This window comes from Bombina bombina, chromosome 6, assembly GCF_027579735.1.
Source record: "Bombina bombina isolate aBomBom1 chromosome 6, aBomBom1.pri, whole genome shotgun sequence".
Classification (NCBI taxonomy): Eukaryota; Metazoa; Chordata; class Amphibia; order Anura; family Bombinatoridae; genus Bombina; species Bombina bombina.
In genome coordinates, this window is record NC_069504.1 from 1,054,348,489 (window position 1) to 1,054,370,071 (window position 21,583).

General features: G+C 37.9%; 1 protein-coding gene across 1 annotated transcript in view; it reads right to left on the bottom strand.

Moving 5' to 3' along the window:
* Positions 1–21,583, bottom strand: part of CACNA2D4 (calcium voltage-gated channel auxiliary subunit alpha2delta 4) — a 1,345,448-nt gene that overhangs the window by 1,092,406 nt on the left and 231,459 nt on the right. The gene's annotated exons all lie outside the window — the stretch shown is intronic.

Here is a 21,583-nt window from a genome sequence, read left to right on the forward strand (position 1 = left end):
ATATATACAGTATATATATATATATATATATATATATATATATATATACAGTATATATATATATATCTATATATATAAAGTTTTATATTGCACATCATAAAATCTGTTGCAATGAAATACTATAACAACTCATTAAGCTAATTCATTACAATTGTATACTAACTTTGAACATCTACATTTCACCATAAAGTTAAAGGTACCAACTAAAAAAATAGTATGCAAACATAGAAGAAATAAAGATTAACCTTCCATGGTAACAAAAATTAAAAGTTAAACAAACTATAACATTTACTAACTGCTTTCCATAGAAATAGGAGCAGTACAAAACTTTGCAATATTATAATATTTTCTGTTGTTTATAAATGTTTCATAAGCTATCCAACACACATATTATTTGCATAATTTTACATGAACTGATTTGATGATAATTTGTGTACAAACACAGCTAATTTTAGCTTATTATTGGCTTAAATTTTAGACTTTTGGTCAGTAAAATCAGCCTGGTGGTATTTCCATTAAATAGGCCCTGAGGAGAACTCTAACATAGAAGTGAAAAGTATTAGACATGCAATAAACAGTATATAGGACAAATCACAAGCTCAAAATCAAAATGGACATAAGGACATTGGATCAACATTGTGTAGATTGTACACTTTTGTGTGATAAATAGTTAATTATTTAAAACAGATGACATGTATTAGGCACACACTATTTTTTTCTTACTTTTTCTTTTTCACACACTAGTGAACACTGAGAACACATTCACATTTTTGTGACATTCTGATCATTCACCCTCACGCATGGACAAATTTGTCAAATCTAGATCACCCGCCATGCCTCCCAAATCAAAAGACAAAAAACACCTTAACAAAGGTTCTGACCACAGTACAGAAATTAGTCTAGACGACATCAATTGATACAACAGATATCTGACTTTATTGTACCTCAATTTAATAATATTAAACAAGAAATCAGTATGTTATCAAATAAGATCAGACAATATGCTAATAGGCTAAATTAAGCCAAAATGAGAATATCCAATGTAGAGGATCTAGTTTTTTATATAGACCAAAGTGTGCTAACTCAAAACAAACAGTTGACAGCCTTACAGAACAAAGTAGAAGAACATGAAAATAGAGCTTGAATGAATAATATTAAGGTAATTGGGCTCCCTGAGTCCAGTGAATATAAATATTTGGTTCATTTTGCTGCAAATATATTACCACAGTTAGGTTTAACCCCAGGTGAGCTCCCAATCAAAATCGAGAGAGCACACAGTATAGGTTTTATGAGGTCAGAGGTAGAACACCAAAAGAGGACTAGACCAATTATGATCAAAATGCTACATTTCCAAGATAAGGTGAATATTTTCAGACAGTATCGTAAGATGCTAAGAGATTAACAATAAACTTATAAAGCATATAGGGAAGAATGTAATTGTTGGTGGGGATTTTAACTAGGCACCTGTCCTCTTAGTAGATAGGTTAATGTGCAGACAATCCAGAGACTCTAAAAGCGAAACCAAGATTTTGAGCACTTTCTCTAGGATTAAGGTTACAAGATATCGGGAGAGTTCAAAATCCAGACTCACGCTCATTTAAATGTGTATCCAAAACATTTAATAAATTTTCACGAATAGATTTCTTTTTAATTTCAGACAACCTATTTGGGCTTGATATTAACCCAGATATTAAAGATATCAGTGTATCAGATCACACAATCATCTCGCTAGAAATACAGAGTATGCCACAAATTAAAAATGACCCTAGTAGATTCACATTTCCTAGATATTTAGCAGACAATATACATTTTAAAAACCACATCAGTGAAAAATGAAAGGAATACCAGTGATTTAATAGAACACAATTAGGAAAAAGTTAAATATATTGGGAAGCAGCAAAAGCTTTCATAAGAGGTGCTATTAAGGCATATGTATGTAAATGTAAGAAAAAAAGTAGAGAGAGAAACCTTCAATTAGCTAACCAATTTAAAAATAGTTACAAGGTTTACATAATTAATCTGAACCCCCGACTATGGAATAAGTACAAAAATAGTAAACAAGAAAGAGAACTCTTCCTAAAATGCCATACAACAAGATAGAGAGAGCTCTATACAGAGGCTATTATGGTAGATTGGTGAAATACTTATCTAGGCTTGTTAAAAACACCACAGAGAAGAACTATAGAGTATCAACCAACATGGAAGCAAAGCAGGAGATATATGATTATTTCCTCCATTTATACACTAACTCTAAGGAAGATAAAAACAACAAAGAGGAATTTTGGGAAAAGATAGATACTACAAGACTTGCTGAAGATGATGTCTTGACACTAAACTAACAGATGAGATAGAGGTAGGAAGATGAGGTAGTTAAAACAATAGGCCAGATAAAACCGAATAAAGCCCCAGGACCAGACTTTTTACCTGCAGAATTTTATAAAAATGTTATCTAGAGAATTAACTCTTACTAACTTCTATTACACCAAAGGCGAAATGCATTATAAATACTTTGCTGGGTCATCTACTACACTAAGTGAAAAAAAATAGAGACTAGGGGGGGTAGTTATCAAGCCGTCTACTTTTCTGCCTTCGCCGGCCCAATACGCCCGCCTAAGCTCGCCTACCTTCGCCACTGCGGACCTTGAATACGTTCGCCTAAGTAATCAAATAAAGCTGTCAAAAAGCCGCGGGGCGATGAGCAGCGGACTGTGAGAGTTATCACTCATCCGATCTCGCTGCTCTTCGGCTTTTTTCCAGCTTTATTGCTAGCCTGTCACTAAGCACCCACACTAAACTACACTGTGCTATCCCTATACCGGCGGCCCCGGAGCCTCCCGCAACTCAATAAAGTTACTAACCCCTAAACCGCCGCTCCTAGACCCTGCCGCAACTCTTATAAATGTATTAACCCCTAAACCGCCGCTCCTAGACCCTGCCGCAACTCTGATAAATGTATTAACCCCTAAACCCCTTATTAACTAAATTAATCATATTTAAAACTAAATACTTACCTTTAAAATAAACCCTAATATAGCTACAATATAAATAATAATTATATTGTAGCTATCTTAGGATTTATTTTTATTTTACAGGCAACTTTCAATTTATTTTAACTAGGTACAATAGCTATTAAATAGTTATTAACTATTTAATAGCTTACCTAGCTAAAATAAGGAGAAATGTACCTGTAAAATAAAAACTAACCTAAGTTACAATTACACCTAACACTACACTATACTTAAATAAATGATTCCTATTTAAAACTAAATACTTACCTGTAAAATAAACCCTAAGATAGCTACAATATAATTAATAATTACATTGTAGCTATCTTAGACCTAGATTTGGAGTTTGGCGTTAGCCGTGAAAACCAGCGTTAGAGGCTCCTAAAGCTGGTTTTAGGCTACCGCCGGTATTTGGAGTCAGTCAAAATAGGGTCTAACGCTCACTTTTCAGCCGCGACTTTTCCATACCGCAGATCCCCTTACGTCAATTGCGTATCCTATCTTTTCAATGGGATCTTTCTAACTCCGGTATTTAGAGTCGTTTCTGAAGTGAGCGTTAGACATCTAACGACAAAACTCCAGCCGCAGGAAAAAAGTCAGTAGTTAAGAGCTTTCTGGGCTAACGCCGGTTTATAAAGCTCTTAACTACTGTACTCTAAAGTACACTAACACCCATAAACTACCTATGTACCCCTAAACCGAGGTCCCCCCACATCTCCGACACTCGAATAATTTTTTTAACCCCTAATCTGCCGACTGCCACCTACGTTATCCTTATGTACCCCTAATCTGCTGCCCCTAACACCGCCAACCCCTGTATTATATTTATTAACCCCTAACCTGCCCCCCCACAACGTCGCCTCCACCTACCTACACTTATTAACCCCTAATCTGCCGACCGCAAAGCGCCGCCACCTACGTTATCCTTATGTACCCCTAATCTGCTGCCCCTAACACCGCCGACCCCTATATTATATTTATTAACCCCTAATCTGCCCCCCTCAACGTCGCCTCCACCTGCCTACACTTATTAACCCCTAATCTGCCGACCGGACCGCACCGCTACTATAATAAAGTTATTAACCCCTAATCCGCCTCACTAACCCTATCATAAATAGTATTAAGCCCTAATCTGCCCTCCCTAAAATCGCCGACACCTAACTTCAAACATTAACCCCTAATCTGCCGACTGGAGCTCACCGCTATTCTAATAAATGTATTAACCCCTAAAGCTAAGTCTAACCCTAACACTAACACCCCCCTAAATTAAATATAATTTAAATCTAACGAAATTAATTAACTCTTATTAAATAAATTATTCCAATTTAAAGCTAAATACTTACCTGTAAAATAAATCCTAATATAGCTACAATATAAATTATAATTATATTATAGCTATTTTAGGATTTATATTTATTTTACAGGTAACTTTGTATTTATTTTAACCAGGTACAATAGCTATTAAATAGTTAAGAACTATTTAATAGCTAAAATAGTTAAAATAATTACAAATTTACCTGTAAAAGAAATCTTAACCTAAGTTACAATTAAACCTAACACTAAACTATCAATAAATTAATTAAATAAACTACCTACAATTACCTACAATTAACCTAACACTACACGATCAATAAATTAATTAAATACAATTGCTACAAATAAATACAATTAAATAAACTAGCTAAAGTACAAAAAATAAAAAAGAACTAAGTTACAAAAAATAAAAAAATATATACAAACATAAGAAAAATATTACAACAATTTTAAACTAATTACACCTACTCTAAGCCCCCCAAAATAAAAAAAATGCCCTACCCTATTCTAAATTACTAAAGTTCAAAGCTCTTTTACCTTACCAGCCCTGAACAGGGCCCTTTGCGGGTCATGCCCCAAGAAATACAGCTCTTTTGCCTGTAAAAAAAAAATACAATACCCAAGCCCCCCAACATTACAACCCACCACCCACATACCCCTAATCTAACCCAAACCCCCCTTAAATAAACCTAACACTAAGCCCCTGAAGATCATCCTACCTTGTCTTCACCTCACCGGGTATCACACCGATCCGTCCAGAAGAGCTCCTCCGATGTCCTGATCCAAGCCCAAGCGGGGGGCTGAAGAGGTCCATGATCCGGCTGAAGTCTTCATCCAAGCGGGGCAGAAGAGGTCTTCCATCCGATTGAAGTCTTCATCCAAGCGGCATCCATCCGGAGCGAAACGGCAGCATCCTGAAGACCTCCACCGCGGAACATCCATCCTGGCCGACGACTGAACGACGAATGACGGTTCCTTTAAATGACGTCATCCAAGATGGCGTCCCACGAATTCCGATTGGCTGATAGGATTCTATCAGCCAATCGGAAATTAAGGTAGGAATATTCTGATTGGCTGATGGAATCAGCCAATCAGAATCAAGTTCAATCCGATTGGCTGATCCAATCAGCCAATCAGATTGAGCTCACATTCTATTGGCTGTTCCGATCAGCCAATGGAATGCAAGCTCAATCTGATTGGCTGATTGGATCAGCCAATCGGATTGAACTTGAATCTGATTGGCTGATTCCATCAGCCAATCAGATTTTTCCTACCTTAATTCCGATTGGCTGATAGAATCCTATCAGCCAATCGGAATTGAGGGGACGCCATCTTGGATGACGTCCCTTAAAGGAGCCTTCATTCATCGGTAGTCCGTCGGTGAAGAAGGATGTTCCGCGTCGGCGGGATGAAGATTCAAGACCCAGCTTGGAAGATGACATTGCCTGGATAGAAGACCTCTTCAGCGCCTCTTGGAAGATGACATCGCCCGGATCGAAGATTTCTTCAGCGTCGCCTGGATGATGACTTCATCGGATGGAAGATTTCTTCAGCGCTGCTTGGAGGATTAACTTCTTCCGCTCCGGATGTCCACTTCGGTTCCATCGCTGCTCGGCTGAGTGAAGACGACTCAAGGTAGGATGATCTTCAGGGGATTAGTGTTAGGTTTTTGTAAGGGGGGTTTGGGTTAGATTAGGGGTATGTGGGTGGTGGGTTTTAATGTTGGGGGGGGGTTGTATTTTTCTTTTACAGGCAAAAGTGCAGTTTTCTTTGGGGCAAGCCCCACAAATGGCCCTTTTAAGGGCTGGTAAGGTAAAAGAGCTTTGAACTTTATTTAATTTAGAATAGGGTAGGGCATTTTTTTTTATTTTGGGGGGGTTTGTTATTTTATTAGGGGGCTTAGATTAGGTGTAAGTAGCTTAAAATTGTTGTAATATTTTTAAAATGTTTGTAACTTATTTTTTTATTTTTTGTACTTTAGTTAGTTTATGTAATTGTATTTAATTGTAGTTATTTGTAGGTAGTTTATTTAATTAATTTAATGATAGTGTAGTATTAGGTTTAATTGTAACTTAGGTTAGGATTTATTTTACAGGTAATTTTGTATTTCTTTTAGCTAGGTAGTTATTAAATAGTTAATAACTATTTAATAACTATTCTAACTAGCTAAAATAAATAGAAAGTTACCTGTAAAATAAATATAAATCCTAAGATAGCTACAATGTAATTATTAATTATATTGTAGCTATCTTAGGGTTTATTTTACAGGTAAGTATTTAGTTATAAATAGGAATAATTTATTTAAGTATAGTGTAGTGTTAGGTGTAATTGTAACTTAGGTTAGTTTTTATTTTACAGGTATATTTCTCTTTATTTTAGCTAGGTAGCTATTAAATAGTTAATAACTATTTAATAGCTATTGAACCTGGTTAAAATAAATTGAAAGTTGCCTGTAAAATAAAAATAAATCCTAAAATAGCTACAATATAATTATTATTTATATTGTAGCTATATTAGGGTTTATTTTACAGGTAAGTATTTAGTTTTAAATAGGATTAACTTAGGCCTAGATTTGGAGTTTGGCGGTAGCCGTGAAAACCAGCGTTAGAGGCTCCTAACGCTGGTTTTAGGCTACCGCCGGTATTTGGAGTCAGTCAAAAAAGGGTCTAACGCTCACTTTTCAGCCGCGACTTTTCCATACCGCAGATCCCCTTACGTCAATTGCGTATCCTATCTTTTCAATGGGATCTTTCTAACTCCGGTATTTAGAGTCGTGTCTGAAGTGAGCGTTAGAAATCTAACGACAAAACTCCAGCCGCAGAAAAAAGTCAGTAGTTAAGAGCTTTCTGGGCTAACGCCGGTTCATAAAGCTCTTAACTACTGTACTCTAAAGTACACTAACACCCATAAACTACCTATGTACCCCTAAACCGAGGTCCCCCCACATCGCCGCCACTCGATTAAATTTTTTTAACCCCTAATCTGCCGACCGCCACCTACGTTATACTTATGCACCCCTAATCTGCTGCCCCTAACACCGCCGACCCCTATATTATATTTATTAACCCCTAACCTGCCCCCCACAACGTCGCAGCCAGCTACCTACAATAATTAACCCCTAATCTGCCGACCGCAAAGCGCTGTCACCTGCATTATAGCTATGTACCCCTAATCTGCTGCCCCTAACACCACCGACCCCTATATTATATTTATTAACCCCTAATCTGCCCCCCACAACGTCGCCTCCACCTGCCTACACTTATTAACCCCTAATCTGCCAAGCGAATCTCACCGCTACTATAATAAAGTTATTAACCCCTAATCCGCCTCACTCCCGCCTCAATAACCCTATAATAAATAGTATTAACCCCTAATCTGCCCTCCCTAACATCGCCGACACCTAACTTCAATTATTAACCCCTAATCTGCCGACTGGAGCTCACCGCTATTCTAATAAATGTATTAACCCCTAAAACTAAGTCTAACCCTAACACTAACACCCCCCTAAGTTAAATATAATTTTAATCTAACGAAATTAATTAACTCTTATTAAATAAATTATTCCTATTTAAAGCTAAATACTTACCTGTAAAATAAATCCTAATATAGCTACAATATAAATTATAATTATATTATAGCTATTTTAGGATTAATATTTATTTTACAGGTAACTTTGTATTTATTTTAACCAGGTACAATAGCTATTAAATAGTTAAGAACTATTTAATAGCTAAAATAGTTAAAATAACTACAAATTTACCTGTAAAATAAATCCTAACCTAAGTTACAATTAAACCTAACACTACACTATCAATAAATTAATTAAATAAAATACCTATAATTATCTACAATTAAACCTAACACTACACTATCAATAATTAAATTAAATACAATTCCTACAAATAAATACAATGAAACAAACTAACTAAAGTACAAAAAATAAAAAAGATCTAAGTTACAAAAAATAAAAAAATATTTACAAACATTAGAAATATATTACAACAATTTTAAACTAATTACACCTACTCTAAGCCCCCTAATAAAATAACAAAGCCCCCCAAAATAAAAAAATGCCCTACCCTATTCTAAATTACTAAAGTTCAAAGCTCTTTTACCTTACCAGCCCTGAACAGGGCCCTTTGCGGGGCATGCCCCAAGAAGTTCAGCTCTTTTGCCTGTAAAAAAAAACATACAATACCCCCCCCAACATTACAACCCACCACCCACATACCCCTAATCTAACCCAAACCTCCCTTAAATAAACCTAATACTAAGCCCCTGAAGATCTCCCTACCTTGAGTCGTCTTCACCCAGCCGGGCCAAATTCTTCATCCAAGCGGAGCAAGAAGAGGTCTTCCATCCGATTGAAGTCTTCATCCAAGAGGCATCTTCTATCGTCATCCATCCGGAGCGGCAGCATCCTGAAGACCTCCGACGCGGAACATCCATCCTGGCCGACGACTGAACGATGAATGACGGTTCCTTTAAATGACGTCATCCAAGATGGCGTCCCTCGAATTCCGATTGGCTGATAGGATTCTATCAGCCAATCGGAATTAAGGTAGGAATATTCTGATTGGCTGATGGAATCAGCCAATCAGAATCAAGTTCAATCCGATTGGCTGATCCAATCAGCCAATCGGATTGAACTTGATTCTGATTGGCTGATTCCATCAGCCAATCAAAATATTCTTACCTTAATTCCGATTGGCTGATAGAATCCTATCAGCCAATCGGAATTCGAGGGACGCCATCTTGGATGACGTCATTTAAAGGAACCGTCATTCGTCGTTCAGTCGTCGGCCAGGATGGATGTTCCGCGTCGGAGGTCTTCAGGATGCTGCCGCTCCGCTCCGGATGGATGAAGATAGAAGATGCCTCTTGGATGTTAGGGTTAGACTTAGCTTTAGGGGTTAATACATTTATTAGAATAGCGGTGAGCTCCAGTCGGCAGATTAGGGGTTAATAATTGAAGTTAGGTGTCGGCGATGTTAGGGAGGGCAGATTAGGGGTTAATACTATTTATTATAGGGTTAGTGAGGCGGATTAGGGGTTAATAACTTTATAATAATAGCGGTGCGGTCCGCTCGGCAGATTATGGGTTAATAAGTGTAGGCAGGTGGAGGCGACATTGTGGGTGGCAGATTAGGGGTTAATAAATATAATATAGGGGTCGGCGGTGTTAGGGGCAGCAGATTAGGGGTACATAGGGATAATGTAAGTAGCGGCGGTTTACGGAGCGGCAGATTAGGGGTTAAAAATAATATACAGGGGTCAGCGATAGCGGGGGCGGCAGAATAGGGGTTAATAAGTGTAAGGTTAGGGGTATTTAGACTCGGGGTACATGTTAGAGTGTTAGGTGCAGACGTAGGAAGTGTTTCCCCATAGGAAACAATGGTGCTGCGTTAGGAGCTGAATGCGGCTTTTTTGCAGGTGTTTTTTTTCAGCTCAAACAGCCCCATTGTTTCCTATGGGGGAATCGTGCACGAGCACGTTTTTGAGGCTGGCCGCGTCCGTAAGCAACTCTGGTATCGAGAGTTGCAGTTGCGTTAAATATGCTCTACGCTCCTTTTTTGGAGCCTAACGCAGCCATTCTGTGGACTCTCAATACCAGAGTTATTTTAAAGGTGCGGCCAGAAAAAAGCCAGCGTTAGATACGTGGGTCGTTACCGACAAAACTCTAAATCTAGCCGTTAGTTAATAATAGAAATATTATTTAGATTTATTTAATTAATATTTAAGTTAGGGGGGTGTTAGGGTTAGTGTTAGACTTAGGTTTAGGGGTTAATAATTTTATTACAGTGGCGGCGGTGTAGTGGGGGGCAGGATAGGGGTTAATAAATTTAATATAGGTGGCGACGGTGTAAGGGGGGCAGGATAGGGGTTAATAAATGTAATATAGGTTGCGGCGGGTTCAGGGAGCGGCGGTTTAAGGGTTAATACATTTATTATAGTTGCGGTGGGCTCCGGGAGCGGCGGTTTAGGGGTTAATATGTATAGAGTAGCTTGCGGTGGGCTCCGGGAGCGGCGGTTTAGGGGGTAATAACTTTATTTAGTTGCGGCGGTGTAGGGGGGACAGATTAGGGGTGTTTAGACTCGGGGTACATGTTAGGGTGTTAGGTGCAGACAGCTCCCATAGAAATCAATGGGATGTCTGTCAGCAGCGAACTTGTACTTTCGCTATGGTCAAACTCCCATTGATTCCTATGGGATCCGCCGCCTCCAGGGGTGGCGGTTTGAAAACCAGGTACGCTGGGCCGTAAAATTCCTGAGCGTACCTACTAGTCATTTGATAACTAGCAAAAGTAGTGAGATAGTGCCGCACTTGTGTGCGGAACATCTGGAGTGACGTAAGAATCGAGTCCGGCGGATCGAAGTTTACGTCACAAAATTCTACTTTTGCCGGTCTCGAGCCTTTGATAACTAAGGCGAATCAGCCTCGCCCCAAATACGCTGCGGAATTCCAGCATATTTGAGGTTGACGGCTTGATAACTACCCCCCTAGGGCTGCAACTAACGATTATTTTCATAATCGATTAATCGGCCGATTATTTTTTCGATTAATCGACTAATCGGATTACAAATAAATCATTTTTTCCTATAGTTAAAATAAAATCCACATACTGATTGTTATAAATATAAACTTCAGACTAAAACTTTACAACTTTACATTAGCAGAACTGTTGGTCCAATTTTTAAGCAGCAGAACAAATTTTTATAATTAAGCAAAACAAATCCACAAACTGTTTGAAAAGAGAGAGAACTAGTAATAGGTAGACTACCACTGTTTATAACATTCTGTTATTCACTCTTTCAGAAACTTTGCATTGAAATGCAAAAATGTTATATGTCCACATGCTCCTGGCTGAGGCTGGCATACTTTTTTTGCAAGCTATTTTGCCTGGAGCAGAGGACAGGCGCTCAGATGGTGTTGAGGTGCCTGCAATGCATAAGTAGGGTTTTGCCAATTTCACCAAGGTGGGCTATTTATCTTTGCTAGCTCTCCACCAATGCAAGGGGCCTCTTAACAAAGTAAGCCTGGACTTCATTCTAACATAAACATATCTTAAATATCTATATGCAATGGTAAACAACCAGCTATAATGTTAGGGGAAAAATATCTAGTTCACTCTTAAAATAACAGATATATACTTACAGAGGTTGAATTTGGTACATATTCCAATTAATAAAATTTGGCTCTTAAGACCGCTGCTCCATAACTGGTCCGCTGCCTCTGAGGCTGCGGTCTGCAATACGCCCGATCCTATATGATCGGGCTGATTAATACCACCCTGAAAGCAGCCGATTGTGCAGGAATCTGCAAGGGGCGGCATTGCACAAGCAGTTCTGGTGAGCTGCTGTCGGCATTCAGTGATGTCTGTCGGACATGAAACGCTACAGCGTATCATGTCAGACAGACATTGATAAATTGGCACCAATATATCAGTAACAGGACACAGCCTTACACATTTATCTATAGAGTATATATAATCAGCATGCAATAGCAAGCGATCCACTAAAAATTGTGCTAACATGTAATAGTGGCATCAATTCATATAACAAATGCCATCAATCTAGGGCTAGGTGTAAATATTAAGCTCGGCACTATATCATGCAAAGCATAGTCCCAAATCACCTGATTTAATATAAACAATCCAAATTATGACTCCTATTATTTCTGGGTTGCAGATAAGACAGGAGTAGTTTTAAACTTAAAAAGAAACTTATACTGTCCTGAAAAAGTGAAAAGTAAACTGTAGATGTCCTTTAGGCTAAGGGCTTAACCATAAAACACAATACCATGTGCAGGAGCTCATTGGAGTGAAGCAGCTGGTGCTGTGCACAGACCAACTAATTGCAAACCAACTAATCGATTATGAGATTTGTTGACAACTATTATTATCGATTATGCTGATTAGTTGTTGCAGCTCTAATAGAGACACAGCGCCTCCTATTGACCTATATCATTATTAAATCATGACTATAAAATATTAACTACCATTATAGTGAATAGACTTAAAAAAGTTATGCATAAGGTAATACATACAGATCAAGCAGGTTTTATGACGGGGCGCAACCCTGCTAGAAATATTCGTAACGTTTTTACTATGCTAAATCATTGCTGAAACCAATTAGATAATGGCACAATACCCAATAAAAAAGACATAGCAGTTCTTGCAGTAGACGCCGACAAAGGGGCCTAGTTATCAAGCCGTCAACCTCAAATACGCTGGAATTCCGCAGCGTATTTGTGGCGAGGCTGATTCGCCTTAGTTATCAAAGGCTCGAGACCGGCAAAAGTAGAATTTTGTGACGTAAACTTCGATCCGCCGGACTCAGTCCGACACAGATCGATTCTTACGTCACTCCAGATGTTCCGCACACAAGTGCGGCACAATCTCACTACTTTTGCTAGTTATCAAAAAACTAGCAGGTACGCTCGGCACTTTTACGGCCCAGCGTACCTGGTTTTCAAAGCGCCAGCCTGGAGACGGCGGATCCCATAGGAATCAATGGGAGTCTGACCATAGCGAAAGTACAAGTTCGCTGCTGCCAGACATCCCATTGATTCCTATGGGATCTGTCTGCACCTAACACCCTAACATGTACCCCGAGTCTAAACACCACTAATCTGTCCCCCCTACACCGCCGCAACTAAATAAAGTTATTACCCCCTAAACCGCCGCTCCCGGAGCCCACCGCAAGCTACTCTATACATATTAACCCCTAAACCACCGCTCCCGGAGCCCACAGCCAACTACATTATACCTATTAACCCCTATCCTGCCCCCCCTATACCGCCGCCCTCTATAATAAATGTATTAACCCCTATCCTGCAGATCCCACACCTCGCCACAACTAAATAAATAGTTTAACCCCTAAACCGCCGCCTCCCGGAGCCCACCGCAACTATAATAAATGTATTAACCCCTAAACCGCCGCTCCCGGAGCCCACCGCCACCTACATTATACCTATTAACCCCTATCCTGCCCCCCTATACCGCTGCCCTCTATAATAACGTTATTAACCCCTAAACCTAAGTCTAACACTAACCCTAACGCCCCCCTAACTTAAATATTAATTAAATAAATCTAAATAATATTTATATTATGAACTAAATTAATCCTATTTAAAACTAAATGCTTAACTGTAAAATAAACCCTAATATAGCTACAATATAAATAATAATTATATTGTAGCTATCTTAGGATTTATTTTTATTTTACAGGCAACTTTCAATTTATTTTAACTAGGTACAATAGCTATTAAATAGTTATTAACTATTTAATAGCTTACCTAGCTAAAATAAAGAGAAATTTACCTGTAAAATAAATCCTAACCTAAGTTACAATTACACCTAACACTACACTATACTTTAATAAATTATTTCTATTTAAAACTAAATACTTACCTGTAAAATAAACCCTAAGATAGCTACAATATAAATAATAATTATATTGTAGCTATCTTAGGATTTATATTTATTTTACAGGTAACTTTGTATTTATTTTAGCTAGTTAGAATAGTTATTAAATAGTTATAAACTATTTAATAACTACCTAGCTAAAAGAAATACAAAATTACCTGTAAAATAAATGCTAACCTAAGTTACAATTAAACCTAATACTACACTATCATTAAATTAATTAAATAAACTACCTACAAATAACTACAATTAAATACAATTACATCAACTAACTAAAGTACAAAAAATAAAAAAAGCTAAGTTACAGAAAATAAAAAAATAAGTTACAAACATTTTACAAATATTACAACAATTTTAAGCTACTTACACCTAATCTAAGCCCCCTAATAAAATAACAAACCCCCCCAAAATAAAAAAATGCCCTACCCTATTCTAAATTAAATAAAGTTCAACGCTCTTTTACCTTACCAGCCCTTAAAAGGGCCATTTGTGGGGGCATGCCCCCAAAAGTCCAGCTCTTTTGCCTGTAAATGAAAAATACAAACCCCCCCAACATTAAAATCCACCACCCACATACCCCTAATCTAACCCAAACCCCCCTTACAAAAACCTAACACTAATCCCCTGAAGATCATCCTACCTTGAGTCGTCTTCACTCAGCCGAGCAGCGATGGAACCCAAGTGGACATCCGGACCGGCAGAAGTGATCATCCAAGGGGCGCTGAAGAAATCTTCCATCCGATGAAGTCATAATCCAGGCGGCGCTGAAGAAGTCTTCGATCCGGGCGATGTCATCTTCCAAGCCGGGTCTTGAATCTTCCTTTCGCCGCCGCGGAACCTCCTTCTTCACCGACGGACTACGACGAATGAAGGCTCCTTTAAGGGACGTCATCCAAGATGGCGTCCCCTCAATTCCGATTGGCTGATAGGATTCTATCAGCCAATCGGAATTAAGGTAGGAAAAATCTGATTGGCTGATGGAATCAGCCAATCAGATTCAAGTTCAATCCGATTGGTTGATCCAATCAGCCAATCAGATTGAGCTCGCATTCTATTGGCTGTTCCGATCAGCCAATAGAATGCGAGCTCAATCTGATTGGCTGATTGGATCAGCCAATCGGACTGAACTTGAATCTGATTGGCTGATTCCATCAGCCAATCAGATTTTTCCTACCTTAATTCCGATTGGCTGATAGAATCCTATCAGCCAATCGGAATTGAGGGGACGCCATCTTGGATGACGTCCCTTAAAGGAGCCTTCATTCGTCGTAGTCCGTCGGTGAAGAAGGATGTTCCGCGGCGGCGGAAGGAAGATTCAAGACCCGGCTTGGAAGATGACATCGCCCGGATCGAAGACTTCTTCAGCGCCGCCTGGATGATGACTTCATCGGATGGGAGATTTCTTCAGCGCCCCTTGGATGATCACTTCTGCCGGTCCGGATGTCCACTTGGGTTCCATCGCTGCTCGGCTGAGTGAAGACGACTCAAGGTAGGATGATCTTCAGGGGATTAGTGTTAGGTTTTTGTAAGGGGGTTTGGGTTAGATTAGGGGTATGTGGGTGGTGGGTTTTAATGTTGGGGGGGTTTGTATTTTTCATTTACAGGCAAAAGAGCTGAACTTTTGGGGGCATGCCCCCACAAATGGCCCTTTTAAGGGCTGGTAAGGTAAAAGAGCGTTGAACTTTATTTAATTTAGAATAGGGTAGGGCATTTTTTTTATTTTTGGGGGGTTTGTTATTTTATTAGGGGGCTTAGATTAGGTGTAAGTAGCTTAAAATTGTTGTAATATTTGTAAAATGTTTGTAACTTATTTTTTTATTTTCTGTAACTTAGCTTTTTTTATTTTTTGTACTTTAGTTAGTTTATGTAATTGTATTTAATTGTAGTTATTTGTAGGTAGTTTATTTAATTAATTTAATGATAGTGTAGTATTAGGTTTAATTGTAACTTAGGTTAGCATTTATTTTACAGGTAATTTTGTATTTCTTTTAGCTAGGTAGTTATTAAATAGTTAATAACTATTTAATAACTATTCTAAATAGCTAAAATAAATACAAAGTTAACTGTAAAATAAATATAAATCCTAAGATAGCTACAATGTAACTATTAGATATATTGTAGCTATCTTAGGGTTTATTTTACAGGTAAGTATTTAGTTTTAAATAGGATTAATTTATTAAAGTATAGTGTAGTGTTAGGTGTAATTGTAACTTAGGTTGGGATTTATTTTACAGGTAAATTTCTCTTTATTTTAGCTAGGTAAGCTATTAAATAGTTAATAACTATTTAACAGCTATTGTACCTAGTTAAAATAAATTGAAAGATGCCTGTAAAATAAAAATAAATCCTAAGATAGCTACAATATAATTATTATTTATATTGTAGCTATATTAGGGTTTATTTTAAAGGTAAGTATTTAGTTTTAAATAGGATTAATTTAGTTCATAATATAAATATTATTTAGATTTATTTAATTAATATTTAAGCTAGGGGGGCGTTAGGGTTAGTGTTAGACTTAGGTTTAGGGGTTAATAAATTTATTACAGTGGCGGCGTCGTAGTGGGGGGCAGGATAGGGGTTAATAAATTTATTATAGGTGGCAACGGTGTAGGGTGGAGCAGGATATGGGTTAATAAATGTATTATAGGTTGCGGCGGGTTCAGGGAGCGGCGGTTTAGGGGTTAAACTATTTATTTAGTTGCGGCGAGGTGCGGGATCAGCAGGATAGGGGTTAATAATTTTATTATAGAGGGCGACGGTATAGGGGGGGCAGGATAGGGGTTACTAGGTATAATGTAGGTGGCGGTGGGCTCCGGGAGCGGCGGTTTAGGGGTTAATACATTTATAAGAGTTGCGGCAGGGTCTAGGAGCGGCGGTTTAGGGGTTAATACATTTATCAGAGTTGCGGCAGGGTCTAGTAGCGGCGGTTTAGGGGTTAGTAACTTTATTGAGTTGCGGGAGGCTCCGGGGGCGCCGGTATAGGGGGTAGAACAGTGCAGTTTAGTGTGAGTGCTTAGTGACAGGCTAGCAATAAAGCTGGGAAAAAGCCGAAGAGCAGCGAGATCGGATGAGTGATAACTGTCACAGTCCGCTGCTCATCGCCCCGCGGCTTTTTGACAGCTTTATTTGATAACTTAGGCGTATTTTTTCAGGTCCGCGGCGGCGAAGGTAGGCGAGCTTAGGCGGGTGTATTGGGCCGGCGAAGCCAGAAAAGTAGACGGCTTGATAACTACCCCCCAGAGTGTTTGATTCTATAACATGGGACCATCTATTTACAGTTCTTGACAAATTTGGATTACGAGGTAATATAAATTATTTTATATTTTTTTATAGCAATCCTACTTTTAATATAATTATAAACAATGAATTAACACCTAACATTCAGTTAAAGAAAGGAACAAGGCAAGGATGCCCACTATCACCTCTCCTTTTCAACCTTTCAATAGAACCGCTAGCAATAAGATTGAGACAGGAACTGCCTAGTATAAATATACAGCAACGCAAAATAGTTCTATCACTATTTGCAGACGATCTACTGATATATCTTACCAATACGGCACATAGTATCAACCTCTTTCTTAATATAGCTAATCAATTTAGCTAATTTTCAGGCTATAAAATTAACCCAGAAAAGTCTGAAATTATGTAGTTAACAGAAACAGGAATCAACCAAGTAGAATGCCTATTCAGAATTGTGGAATATATTAAATATTTGGGAATATATATCAGTAAAAATCCAAGACAATGGTATGCCAAAAATCTTACAATATGTTTAGATAAGTGTGCAACAGATTGCAAGAGATGGGGATCTCTACCTATTACTATCTTAGCAAGAATAATGTTAATAAAGACTATTATCTTCCCACAAATGCTGTACCTATTACAAAATATTCCTTTAATCATAAAACATAAAGATAACAACAGATTTAATAAGATGGGTGCACAGTTCATATGGCAAGGGAAAAAAAATAAGATGTTCAACAGGAACTTATGCCTTCCAGTTAGAGCAGGTGGTTTTGCAAATCCAAACCTGAAGATATACAACCTTGCAGCATTATCTAAATATGCCATAGACTGTATTATAGAAGGGAACCATGTGACCCATTGGCAACTAGAAACGGATATATGTGTCCCCTTTTCACTATAAGCTCTATTACACTGTGAGACCAAAAGTATACCAAAAAACATAATTTATGTAAGAACTTACCTGATAAATTCATTTCTTTCATATTAGCAAGAGTCCATGAGCTAGTGACGTATGGGATATACATTCCTACCAGGAGGGGCAAAGTTTCCCAAACCTCAAAATGTCTATAAATACACCCCTCACCACACCCACAAATCAGTTTAACGAATAGCCAAGAAGTGGGGTGATAAGAAAAAAGTGCGAAGCATAAATATAAGGAATTGGAATAATTGTGCTTTATACAAAAAAATCATACAAAAAACACAAGATGGGTTCAAACTTCTTTACACCAATATTATACCTGCACACATCAAAAGAAAGAAATGCACTCTGAAAGCAATTCTACACAAGAAATATAAAGAAAGATGGATGTGGCGCTAGTGGACAAGCAACGGTATCTAAATAAATAAAGGAAATTACTAAATAAATTAGACTAAATAAAAAGTGCTAGTTGCAATGCACATAATTAATAAGATTTAATACACATAAATACTAAGATTAAATACACCAAACCTATTCACATATAAAATAATAAACACAATGCATATAAACACAATATATATAAATCCTATACCACCGGTGGTTTAAAAGGATAATAGTTATAAAATGGGGTTGTTAAAAATCCGCTAAATGCAAGAGTCGTCCATACAATTTAAAAACTGTGCGAAATCCGATCAATTTAAACTGTGCAAATTCTGATCAGGCATCCAATTTCTGAGGCAATACAGGAATCAAAAAGCAGTTTGAGAAGTCTCAATCTCCAGTGATTAATACTGTCAGTGATACAAGAATTTGTAAGGTGCTGCTGGATCTGGGATAGGGGTGTCAATTACCTTGAGAGTGCGACTACCTTCAGGACAACGATTCTGTGCTCAGTACCACGTTAACCAGTGTCAACTCCAAGTGGGTGTCCCGGTCGGTCTCAGGTTCCGTTACCCCTCTGTTAAAACCACGATCCGTCGGCGTGTGACGTAATCAGCTCCGTGTACTCCGGGTGATCACGTGTTTAGGATATGCGCCAATCAGCTGGAGTCTCCCACGCTGTCAATCCTTTGGCGGTTGGTTTAAAAGTTTTTAGACAGTGACAGAGCGCTCTGGTGTCATACGGTTTAGATGTGTATGTCTGTTCCTTGACATCTAAGATGTGTATGTCTGTTCCTTGACATCTAAGATGTGTATGTCTGTTCCTTGACATCTAAGATGTGTATGTCTGTTCCTTGACATCTAAACCGTATGACACCAGAGCGCTCTGTCACTGTCTAAAAACTTTTAAACCAACCGCCAAAGGATTGACAGCGTGGGAGACTCCAGCTGATTGGCGCATATCCTAAACACGTGATCACCCGGAGTACACGGAGCTGATTACGTCACACGCCGACGGATCGTGGTTTTAACAGAGGGGTAACGGAACCTGAGACCGACCGGGACACCCACTTGGAGTTGACACTGGTTAACGTGGTACTGAGCACAGAATCGTTGTCCTGAAGGTAGTCGCACTCTCAAGGTAATTGACACCCCTATCCCAGATCCAGCAGCACCTTACAAATTCTTGTATCACTGACAGTATTAATCACTGGAGATTGAGACTTCTCAAACTGCTTTTTGATTCCTGTATTGCCTCAGAAATTGGATGCCTGATCAGAATTTGCACAGTTTAAATTGATCGGATTTCGCACAGTTTTTAAATTGTATGGACGACTCTTGCATTTAGCGGATTTTTAACAACCCCATTTTATAACTATTATCCTTTTAAACCACCGGTGGTATAGGATTTATATATATTGTGTTTATATGCATTGTGTTTATTATTTTATATGTGAATAGGTTTGGTGTATTTAATCTTAGTATTTATGTGTATTAAATCTTATTAATTATGTGCATTGCAACTAGCACTTTTTATTTAGTCTAATTTATTTAGTAATTTCCTTTATTTATTTAGATACCGTTGCTTGTCCACTAGCGCCACATCCATCTTTCTTTATACAAAAAAATCATAACCACCACAAAAAAGGGTGGGCCTCATGGACTCTTGCTAATATGAAAGAAATGAATTTATCAGGTAAGTTCTTACATAAATTATGTTTTCTTTCATGTAATTAGCAAGAGTCCATGAGCTAGTGACGTATGGGATAATGACTACCCAAGATGTGGATCTTCCACGCAAGAGTCACTAGAGAGGGAGGGATAAAATAAAGACAGCCAATTCTGCTGAAAAAAATCCACACCCAAAAATTAAGTTTAAATCTTATAAAGAAAAAAACTGAAAATATAAGCAGAAGATTCAAACTGCCTGAAGTACTTTTCTACCAAAAACAGCTTCAGAAGAAGAAAACACATCAAAATGGTAGAATTTAGTAAAAGTATGCAAAGAAGACCAAGTTGCTGCTTTGCAAATCTGATCAACCGAAGCTTCATTCCTAAACGCCCAGGAAGTAGAAACTGACCTAGTAGAATGAGCTGTAATCCTTTGAGGCGGAGTTTTACCCGATTCGACATAAGCATGATGAATTAAAGATTTCAACCAAGATGCCAAAGAAATGGCAGAGGCCTTCTGACCTTTCCTAGAACCGGAAAAGATAACAAATAGACTAGAAGTCTTTCGGAAATTCTTAGTAGCTTCAACATAATATTTCAAAGCTCTAACTACATCCAAAGAATGCAATGATTTCTCCTTAGAATTCTTAGGATTAGGACATAATGAAGGAACCACAATTTCTCTACTAATGTTGTTAGAATTCACAACCTTAGGTAAAAATTTAAAAGAAGTTCGCAACACCGCCTTATCCTGATGAAAAATCAGAAAAGGAGACTCACAAGAAAGAGCAGATAATTCAGAAACTCTTCTGGCAGAAGAGATGGCCAAAAGAAACAAAACTTTCCAAGAAAGTAATTTAATGTCCAATGAATGCATAGGTTCAAACGGAGGAGCTTGAAGAGCCCCCAGAACCAAATTCAAACTCCAAGGAGGAGAAATTGACTTAATGACAGGTTTTATATGAACCAAAGCTTGTACAAAACAATGAATATCAGGAAGATTAGCAATCTTTCTGTGAAAAAGAACAGAAAGAGCAGAGATTTGTCCTTTCAAGGAACTTGCAGACAAACCTTTATACAAACCATCCTGAAGAAACTGTAAAATTCTCGGAATTCTAAAAGAATGCCAGGAAAAATGATGAGAAAGACACCAAGAAATATAAGTCTTCCAGACTCTATAATATATCTCCCTAGATACGGATTTACAAGCCTGTAACATAGTATTAATCACAGAGTCAGAGAAACCTCTTTGACTAAGAATCAAGCGTTCAATCTCCATACCTTCAGAAATAGCATCAGGGACTGGAATAACTACAGGAGATTTAAAAACCTTATCTAAACGTTTAGATTTAGTATCAAGAGGACTAGAATCCTCTATTTCTAATGCAATTAGGACTTCTTTAAGTAAAGAACGAATAAATTCCATTTTAAATAAATATGAAGATTTATCAGCATCAACCTCTGAGACAGAATCCTCTGAACCAGAAGAACCATTATCAGAATCAGAATGATGATGTTCATTTAAAAATTCATCTGAAAAATGAGAAGTTTTAAAAGACTTTTTACGTTTACTAGAAGGAGGAATAACAGACATAGCCTTCTTAATGGATTTAGAA